Below are 11360 nucleotides of genomic sequence, written 5' to 3' on the forward strand. Positions count from 1 at the left end.
GCTATGGTGAGCACTGTGAATTGTGTAAGACTATTGAATCACAGACCTGTACCTCTGGAACAAATAATACATTATATGTTAAAAAAAAAAGAAGAAGGTAGCAGGAAGGGAAAAATGAAGGGGGGGGAAATCGGAGGGGGAGACGAGTCCATGAGAGAGTATGGACTCTGAGAAACAAACTGAGGGTTCTAGAGAAGAGGGGGGTGGTGGGATGGGTTAGCCTGGTGATAGGTATCAAAGAGGGCACATACTGAACGGAGCACTGGGTGTTATACGCAAACAATGAATCAGGGAACACTACATCAAAAACTAATGATGTAATGTATGGTGATTAACATAACATAATAAAAACAAACAAACAAACTGTAGTAATTTAAACAGTACACTATCGGTTTAAAATCAGACACAGGGGTGCCTGGGTGGCTCAGTCAGTTAAGCATCTGCCTTCAGCTCAGGTCGTGATCCCGTGGTCCTGGGATCGAGCCCCGCATCGGGCTCCCTCCTCCGCAGGAAGACTGCTTCTCCCTCTCCCACTCCCCCTGCTTGTGTACTTCTCTTGCTGTGTCTCTTTCTGTCAAATAAATAAATAAAATCTTTAAAAAAAATAAATGAAATAAAATCAGACACATAAACCAATGGGACATAATAGAGTGCCCAGAAATAAACCCACAGACATAGAATCAAATAAATGCCCTTCAACACAGGCACCATGAATATAAAATAGGGATAATATAGTCTCTTCAATAAATGCTGCTGGGGAAACTAGGTATCTATGTAAAAAGGAATAAAATGGGACCCATATGTTTCAATATACACATAATCAATTATTAATAGAGTAAAGACTTAAATGTAAGACCAGAAGCTGCAAAACTTCTGCAAAAAACAGAGAAGGGAAAAGCTCCTTGACATTGGACTGTGCAAGCTTTTTTTTTTTTAAATAACATGAAAAGCACAGATAACAAAAGCAAAAATAAACAAGTGGGACCACATCAAATCAAAAGCTTCTGCAGATCAAAAAGTCATCAATAAAATGAAAAGGGAAAAATATACTTACAAGCTATATATCTGATAAGGTGATAATATCGAAGATATACTTTAAAAACTCCTTCAATAGCTATAAATAGATGATACTATGTGTAGGGCACTAAGCCTAGTGCACTATTATTAAATATATGCACATTAGATAAAGATTAAATACACATTATGTACTGTTAAATAGGCACATAAGCAGTTACCATAATAATGCATTTATAGTAAATTTTTTGTGAGTCATTTTGTTAAATAAAATTCTTTGTAACTAACCCTTCACATGCTTGTAACACAAGAACAAATAATGTTTATAATGATATTAAGGCAAAATAAAATGCTGAAAATATTTAAAAAAACAGATGATAGATAGATGATAGATGATGATAGATGATACATAGATGATAGATGATGATAGATTGATAGATGATAGATGATAGATGATTGATAGATATAGATAGGTAGATAGATAGATAGATAGATAGTTGATAGATAAATGATAGATAGATGATATATGAGATTAGATAGATAAATATATCAATATAGGTAGCCAGAATATACAATTCTCCAAAGAAAACAATCAAATGGTCAACAGATATATGAAAAGATGCTTAACATCACTAATCATCAGAGAAATGCTAATCAAAACTACATTATGATATCATCTCACATGCATTAGAATGACTATGTTCAGGCATACAAATTACAACAGGTGTTGACAAAGAAGTGAAGAAAAGGGGAGCCTGGTACTTTGTTGGTTGGGACAAAAATTCTTATAGCCATTATGAAAATATATATATAGGAAACTTTATGTTCCACACTAATGGTGGAACATAAAGTTTATCTTTTTTTTTTTTAAAGATTTTTTTTTATTTATTTGAGAGAGAGAGAATGAGAGACAGAAAGCAGGAGAGGGAGGAGGGTCAGAGGGATAAGCAGACTCCCCACCGAGCAGGGAGCCCGATGTGGGACTTGATCCCAGGACTCCAGGACCATGACCTGAGCCAAAGGCAGTCGCTTAACCAACTGAGCCACCCAGGCGCCCCGGAACATAAAGTTTATCTGATCACACTATATGATCCAGCAAACCCACTTCTGGGTGTATATTTAAATAAGGATCTAAAAGATACATCTGCACTGCCATTTAAATTGCAGAATTATTCACAATAGCCAAGATATAAAAACAACCCAAATATTCATCAACTTATCAATGGATTAAAAATATACATACAATGGAATGTTACTCAGCCTTGAAAAAGGAAATACTATCATTTGTGACAAAATGTACAAACCTGGAAGACATTATGCTAAGTGTAATAAGTCCTTCACAAAGAACAAATTCTGCTTGATTCCTCTTACATGTGGCATATAAAATAGTCAATGGTATAGTATACAATAGAATGGTAATTGCCAGGGACTTGGCAGGGAGAGAGATTTGGGTAGTAGATGGGTGTAAAGTTTTAGTTATACAAGATGAGTAAGTTCCAGAGACTTGACATACAACATAGTGCCTGTGGTTAATAATAAGGTAATGTGTATTGAAAAATGTATTAGGAGAACGGATTTCATGTTAAGTGTTATCACACACACACACACACACACACACACACACGCACAAACCAGAAAACAGACACACACAAACAATACTTTTGGAGGCAATGAATATGTTTACTGCCTGTATTGTGGTGATAGTACTTGAATGTATATGTTCAAAGTCACCAAACTGTATACATTGGGGTTTTTTTGGGGTTTTTTTTGTATAGAAATATCTCAGAAATATTGTGGGTTTGGTTCCAAACTGCTGCAATAAAGTTAATACAGTGAATCAAATTTCTTTTCATTTCCAGTGCATATAAATCTGTGTTTATACCAGATTGTAGTCTATTCAGTGTGTAATAGCACTTTGTCTACAAAATGTATATACTTAAATTCAAAAATATTTTATTGGTAAAAAATGCTACCATCATCTGAGCTTTCAGTCACAATCACTGATCACAAATCACCATAACAAATATACTAATAATGACAAAGTTTGAAACATTATAGGAATTATCAAAATGTGACACAGAAACACAAAGTAATTACTGTTGAAAAAATGGCACTGATAGATTTTCTTGATGCAGGGTTGCCACAAACCTTCAATTTGTAATAAATGCAATATTTGCAAAGCACAAAAAAAGGAAAGCACAATAAAATGAGGTATGTCTGTATACCAATTATACATCAATAAACTTGGAAACATGTTTTTAAAAGACTGATGGTTAATGTAACAGCTGGTATAACAGCTATACATGAATGACTTTATGTTTGGGGAAACAGAAGCCTCTAAAATTTCAGGAGGGTTGACTACTGCATAAGGTGCTTTTATATTCCGCTGTGGGTCTCTAACACAGGACATATCAGTGAACAATATTATATAAGCACTGGCTTTCAGAATAATAGGAAAATCATAGCAAGGTTTGCTATCTACTCAATGACTGTAAGAGTCATATTCAACCTATTTTATCAGAACCTTGCAATATAGTAGAAAGGTTTAAAAGGTTACACTTGCACAGAATAGCACTAGGATTAGATAATAATATTTGTTCATAGCTAGTCAGGCAGCACACTGAGAGATGCATGAGTCTTAACTTGTAAACTGGGGCGCCTGGGTGGCTCAGTCGTTAAGCGTCTGCCTTCAGCTCAGGTCATCATCCCAGGGTCCTGGAATTGAGCCCCGCATCGGGCTCCCCGCTCTGTGGGAAGCCTGCTTCTCCCTCTCCCACTCCCGCTGCTTGTGTTCCCTCTCTCGCTGTCAAATAAATAAAATCATAAAAAAAAAAGAACTTGTAAACTAATAACAGCATGAGATATCTCTTAGTAAGTTAAGTGTCCCAAGGTCAAAGCCTGAGCTTTTCCAGTCGGGAGAGTGGTTGCTACTATGCACTGATAACACCCTTGCACTCTCAGAGCAACAAAACCCAGTAACACAGAAGAGTAAGCAACATGCCTATAACCAGGGCCTAATTTTCTAAATAAGCACACTATTAGAACCACCCTTAATCTCATGACAGAAAACGTAAAAGGTTTTATCAAAGTTAAAACTAAGACAGATGAGGAAACAACAACTATTTTTTTTAAAAGATTTTTTTTAAAATTAATTTGAGAGAGAGACTGAGAGAGAGAGAGCACGAGAGGGAGGAGGGTCAGAGGGAGAAGCAGACTCCCCGCCGAGCAGGGAGCCCGATGCGGGACTCGACCCCGGGACTCCAGGATCATGACCCGAGCCGAAGGCAGTCGCTTAACCGACTGAGCCACCCAGGTGCCCCAGAAACAACAACTATTTTAAGACTGAAAGGGTTCTTCAGCTTATTTTGACTATAATTTCGATACTTTATGTAACATCTCAGAGAGACTCAACCTTTTCATAAAAGGCAAGGTTCTACAACAACCCTCAAAATTGTTGGAGGTTTGTTTTGTGTGTGTATGTGTGGTACATTGTTTCATTGGTATATTAGGCTGAATTCAAGATACAACTATCTTCCATCTGTTTGCCAATAAAACATATCACAACTATTTGACTTCAGTTTGGGTATTGCAACTTATCCAAGAAGGCTTTAGTCCTGGGAGGCTAAGAAATTTGGTAAAGCTAAAGTATCTTTCTTACTAGCATGTAAGGTGTTAGGGGCTAACAATAAATCAAACAGTGTTGAATTAGGATGGAATCTTAAGGTGGACAAAAATTTTTAAGCTTTCTTATAAATGCCTAGAGAATACAGTAGGTGAATCTTTGAATCCCTGGGGAATCAATTGCCACAAAAATCAAAAACTTCCATAAGAAAACTTAAGCAGGAACCTTGACTTCTTAGGTAAAAGTTAAAAAAAAAAAAAAGCTGAACATGTCTGTTACAGAAGAATACTTGACTCATCCATAGTGGGTAAGGAGTGGCAAGGTGGGGTACCACAGGTGTTAGAGGAATTATTTCTCTTAGATTATGTACAAATCTATAAACAAATTGACCTTCCTTGTAATTTTTTTTTCCTTTCTGACACATAATATGGGAAAATTATAAGGTAAATGTCCTTTTTAAATTATGTCCTGTTTATATAATTTTCCTTTTTTTAACTTTTTAAATTTAAATTCAATTAGCCAATGTATAGTACATCATTAATTTTTGATATAATGTTCAATGATTCATTAGTTGCGTATAACACCCAGTGCTCATCACAGCATGTGCCCTCCTTAATACCCATCACCCAGTTACCCCATTCCCCCACCCACCTCCCTTTTTGCAACCTTCAGTTTATTTCCCGGACTCAAGAGTCTCATATGGGTTGCTCCTCTCTTATTTCTTCCCCTTCAGTTTTCCCTCCCTTCCCCTATTGTCCTCTGCACTATTCCTTATGTTCCACATATGAGTGAAACCATATGATAACTGTCTTTCTCTGATTGACTTATTTCACTTAGCATAATACCCTCCAGTTCCATCCATATCAATGTAAATGGTAGATAGTCATCTTTTCTGATGGCTTAGTAATATTCCATTGTATATATGAACCACATCTTCTTTTCTGATTATTTGTTATATACATTTGAGCTAGAAATAGAGAACATGTTCTATATGTAGTCATTTTTTTTCTTTATTGTAAGTTATAACAATGGAATCGATCCATTTTATTAAACTGCTATAATTTGTTCTGGAGGCCCATAAAGAGAGATCTATATCCTATAATTTGGGTGTAACTTGTCAGCATTGGGTGAGACTGCCACTTTCCTGTAGCCTCGTTTTGTTTCAGAAAGCACATATTTACCAATCTAGATGACTGGCATCTCAGGTGCTCCCAAAACACTACATCCATGGTATGGAATATCATAGCCTGAAGTTTACACAACTAGACAGTAATTCCCTTCCTGACACATTATGAAGCACATTGGGAGACAAGGCATATTCTTCTATGGGGGGACCGACTTGCATGGAAACTTCAGAAGAGAAAGAACAGATAGATGATTGTCCCAAAACACCCACACCTTGGATGTTTTTCTGGGTTAGGCAAAACAAGAAAGGTCCATAGAAATGCAGAATCCATGGCTCCAGTATACACACACACACACACACACACACAAAATAGGAAAAGATTAAGTTGGGGAGAATAAACAGATACGTAAATTTATCTTGTTCCCAGTTTTGAGGTTCCCTCATTTTTGCCTATTTCCCTCAATTTTGCCCATTAGTTTGCACCTTTTGCCAATTATTTCCCATCTGATTTCCTGGGGACAGGGAGGAACCTATTGAGAAGGTGATAAAGATTCAGTGAGATTGTATCCCTTGCATTTTCCTCAGTCTCTTCCTTTTTCCAACATCTTTACTTTCCAATAGTGACTTACTGACTTTACATTACAGTTTGCCGCCTTGTTTGTTGGTGGCCCCAAATAAGGGGGCTTGTGATTTCTTATGAATTATTCACAATATTTTTTTGTGGGCAGCTAAAATTGCATAACACAATAAAATTATGTCTTATATTTCTATATATTTTCCCAGAACTGGATTGCTGCCACCAATATCTGAGAAACTATCTGTCCTGGCCATCAACTTACTTTTTCTCCCACTTCTGTTGAATTCCTGGAAACAAATCCCATAATAATGGAGAGGTTCAATGGTCTATTACAATTTTCACATGGATTTATATGTTTAAACTGAGAAAATGCCTCAGTGAAAATCAGTGGGGAAGTCATCTAGCTTCTGAATACAGTACTTAACTACTCCCCACTCATCTGGTATAGAAATATTTCAAGGACTCCTGCCAGCAGCCCCTCATGTTGGGTTTCCAAGGTACAAAGAATAGCCTGAGTTGTTGCAGGAAGTGTATAGTTGGAATCCTGAGGACTTGTTACTCCCTGATGCGGGGGTTACCATTTTGCTTCCATTGTGACCTTACCATTAGTCAAAAAGGTCAACTGAAGGCAATAATCCACGTAGCAGCCAGTATGCATCCCCCTGAATAGGGCTTTAGATTGAAACTGCCGAGCACCTCAGAAATTTTCATGGGTATCTCCAGAGTAATTGAATTCTTAGAATAGCTTAGTTGGGGAAAAGGACATATGAACTTTTATCATTTTCTGTTCTTGCAGCAGTCTTGGATACATTCTAAAAAGCATTTGAGTTGCTGGAGTTACCAAAGAATAGGGCTGCTACACTGTACATTGAAATAAAAAAATAAGTTGATTTCTATGGCGCTGTATTTCAGTTCTAATTTTGCCATTTAGTAGCATAACTGTTTTATTCCAGTTTTTTTTTTCTAATTTACTAGGGCAACCACCATCTATTCTGATGCTTTCCTTCTGACACAGTGTCTTATCTAAATTTTCAATGACCACTTGTTCTTTCTTTATTGTATCTGCTTCCATAACTCTGTTTTCTTACCCTAGAACTCGTCTACATCCCTTCCTAAGAATGGAACCTATGCTGATGTCAGCATAATTTTTGTTATCAAGTTTCCTTATGACCCAAGCCATGGCATTCTCATTATAGACCTATTTGATCCTGAAAACTCTAACTAGAGTTGGCATTCTGAAACCCTTGTGGCAAAGTGGATTAGAGTTTGGGAAGATTCAGCAAAGTTAGTCTGGATAGTTGTCATGTGTCCCCAGTGTAGAATGTCAGAAAGTACTCTTCTTCAGTAGTCTTTATTTAAGAGGACAGGAGTAGGAGAGTAGTCAAAGTTGAAAACTGTATCTCTTGGGAACTACTCCTAAACAGTAAATAATATACCAAGAAGCTTCTAATTTTATTGATTGTTACATCCACAGGCAAATAAATGTCTGACTCTGAAACCTTTGTCCACAATTGTCAGGAGACTTAAATATTCATAGTCCAAAAATGACCCATAAATACAATACATTGAAAACATGAAGTAATATAATGGTTGACTTTGTCTACTCGGGCATTTAGACCCAAGCAAATGTGGCACTATAGAAATGCCAAATGGATCATAAAACTCTCTCAACTTTCAGTTAAAGCAAGCTCATTTGAAAAATGAAATTCTTCTGTTGAAGATCCCATCATATACATGACCCTGGGAGAAAAGGAAGCCATAATGATAGTCATGTTGTTTGAAAGAATGAACCTAAATGCCCTAGAGGTAAGTCTTCACTGATTTAAAAATCAATTTGGAATTTTTCAGTTACCAAAGGTAGTTAACTAGCCCTAATTCACGTAATGGTGCATATCATGCCAGTCAGATGACTGTAATACACAATATAAGAAAGAAATGAAGTATAATTTCCCAAAAAAATATGAGAATGAAGCACCCAAACCCAGTTAATATAGGAGTATTTCTCACTTGGAAGGAGGCAGGAAGGGGTGGATGAACAACTTTCACACAGGAGATTTATTATCTGAAGCCCATCATTAGAATATCTACTCTAGGAAAGCTAAGAACCCCTTCCTCCACTTCACAATCTAGGATTATCATTTCTGATGGCCCCCAATGTAATCCTAGTGAGCATGATTTTTATGTTATCATACCTCCTCAAGACATCATCATTCGCTCAAATCGTGGCACCCCCTCTACCTACAACTTCTTTGTCCTGAAAACTCTTACTATGGATGGCACTCTTAACTTCTGGTCCCAAGTGAACTAGATATATGAAAAATTCAGTGCAGGGCAACTGGGTAGTTAATGGTGCCCCAGGGAAAGTGAGCTAAATGGTTCTGTTCTCCATTTGTTTTTGTCTATGCAGACAGTGTTGGGACAGTAGTCAAAGATGAAAAATATATATATCATATCTGCATTGTTCATGTGTTCCTCTGTGGTTTCTACATTAGGGATATTGGGTGTCCTTACTCAAAAAAGGCCACATTCCTTTGAATATAGACCAGAGGTTCACTAAATGCAGTCAAGTCAGAGCAAATAAAGTACATTGGTCTCAAAACCTGTCAAGAGCATTTATACAGAAACAACATCTTACTATTAACCAGTTCTTGTATCTTCCTGTATCTTCCAGATTCCAGAGCAGAAAAAAAAAATGGCATCTCTCATAGCATATGTTTTCCTCCTAAAGTAAACCTAATGATGTAAGAAGCTAGATATCAGGTATCCGGCTGCTTATGATTTTATTCAATCTCATGTATCATGGTCAAAGCATATAACTGAATCTCAAACTTCTGGCTGCAAATTCCAAGGTCCTTCAATTGTGAGTTGTTCATTTATGATGCACATATTTCACAGCACCTTAGAAAACTCAAATAATCTAACAGAAATAGATCTATCTGCACGTGAATTTAGATCCAACCCAATAATGTATCATAAAAAATAATACCAATTAATTACAAGGTTTTTCTGGGGCGCCTGGGTGGCTCAGTCGTTAAGCCTCTGCCTTCGGCTCAGGTCATGATCCCAGGATCCTGGGATCGAGCCCGCATCAGGCTCCCTGCCCTGCAGGAAACCTGCTTCTCCCTCTCCCACTCCCCCTGCTTGTATTCCCTCTCTCGCTGTCTTTCTCACTGTCAAATAAATAAATAAAATCTTAAAAAAATTACAAGGTTTTTCAACTTCAATCACAGCAAAACTTCAGGTATAAAGTTCTCATGAAGGTATCATCTATGTGAGTCACTCATGGAGAAAAATTAGCCATCATAATATCCATGTTTCCTTAAAGAATGAACCTAAATATATTAGAGGCTACTCTTTCTTAGTCTGTAGATATATTTGTACATATCTGTAGATATATCTGTGTATATATCTGTAGATATATATTATGTCTCTCTGTAATTATTGAGGGGAATTCAGATTAATTTTTATTTTTGGTATCATTCCACCTGTTTTTCACACCTGTTGCAACTGCAGTTTCCTTTTTTTAAAATTTTTTTTAAGATTTGTTTATTTATTCATTTTAGAGAGAGAGAGAACATGGGGGAAGGGCAGAGGTAGAGGAAGAAAGAGAATCTCCAGCAGACTCCCCACTGAGCAAGGAGCCCAACACAGGGCTCCATCCCAGGACCCTGAGATCATGACCTAAGCCAAAATCAAGAGTTGGACCTTAACCGACTGAACCACCCAGGTGCCCATGCTGTTTCCTTTTTAAACTCAGCCCTGTAAACTGTGGATAATTTATCCCTGTGCTAAAAAATATTTTAGCTTAGCACTTTAGCTTTTTATTCCACACAGTTTAGGTATTTACTATACATCCCTGTGCAGCCCAGAATTTGGTAAAACAGCACTGTGCTTATCGGTTAAACTTCAACAAATGTGTTCATCCTGCATGTAATCATTCATATTTTCCCCATAAGTTCCCTGCATGGGCAAAACATATCACTTAATATTCTCAGTTTAAGAAAATTACTGAAGACAGCTCCCCTGTAGATGCTCTCCCCCATCTGCTATTTTAGTCTCTCCATTTTTATTTCCCTTGTATGGTTTGAAAATGAGACTCATCTTTTTTTCATATTGATAACCAATATATCTAGTACCAACTTTTTTTTAAGATTTTTATTTATTTATTTGACAGAGAGAGAGATAGCGAGAGCAGGAACACAAGCAGGGGGATTGGGAGAGGGAGAAGCAGGCTTCCTGCCAAGCAGGGAGCCCAATGTGGGACTCGATCCCAGGACCCTGGGATCATGACCCGAGCCGAAGGCAGACACTTAACAACAGAGCCACCCAGGTGCCCTCTAGTACCAACTTTTGAACACATCATCATTTACTCATCATGCAACAGAAGTACATTTATTATAAATCAAGTAATCGTATATCTGTTGATCTGTTTGTGGAGTCTATTTTATTCCCCACTGGACTAGTTTTCTATTTTTTGTCAGTACAATCTTAACTACTGTAACCTATAAAATTGAAATTTTGAAATTTTGTCACTTAATTCATGAAACTTTCTTCATTTTCATCAAGATGACTGAGATTTTTTTTGGCTCTTTGCATTCTACATAACTTGTGAAATTAAACACAATTTCCAAAAAAAACTTAACAGGATTTGGACTTGGAATGCTATTACATTGAATCTTTAAAATGAGTTTGGGGGAAGGAATTAAAAATTATATGTAACTGAATCTGCCAATTTGAATATGTTATATCCCTTCATTTGTAAGATATTATTTACTTTCTTTGAATGATGTTTTGTAATATTATGTGTAGATCTTTTCCTATGCAGTTGATGTTTCTGATATTCCTGAAAGTGTTATATTTATGAATCTTCATTTTTCATTTGTTATTTCACACAGAAGTGCATATCACTGTAGTTATTTGTTTACTAATACATCACCTTTGCTAAACTAACTCTTAGTTTTAATTTTTCATGTTCAGATTAGACAGACAATAGAGAAATAGATGATAGATGATTCACACAC

General features: G+C 36.7%; 1 non-coding gene across 1 annotated transcript; it reads right to left on the minus strand.

The window, feature by feature from the left end:
• Positions 1 to 8485: 8485 nt before the first annotated feature.
• LOC115939465 (small nucleolar RNA SNORD115) lies at positions 8486 to 8569 on the minus strand. The gene has a single exon (XR_004074269.2). It is a non-coding gene; the product is annotated as a small nucleolar RNA SNORD115 (small nucleolar RNA).
• Positions 8570 to 11360: the final 2791 nt, after the last annotated feature.

This window comes from Leptonychotes weddellii, chromosome 9 (assembly GCF_054177405.1).
Source record: "Leptonychotes weddellii isolate Sample4059 chromosome 9, ASM5417740v2, whole genome shotgun sequence".
In the NCBI taxonomy this organism is placed as follows: Eukaryota; Metazoa; Chordata; class Mammalia; order Carnivora; family Phocidae; genus Leptonychotes; species Leptonychotes weddellii.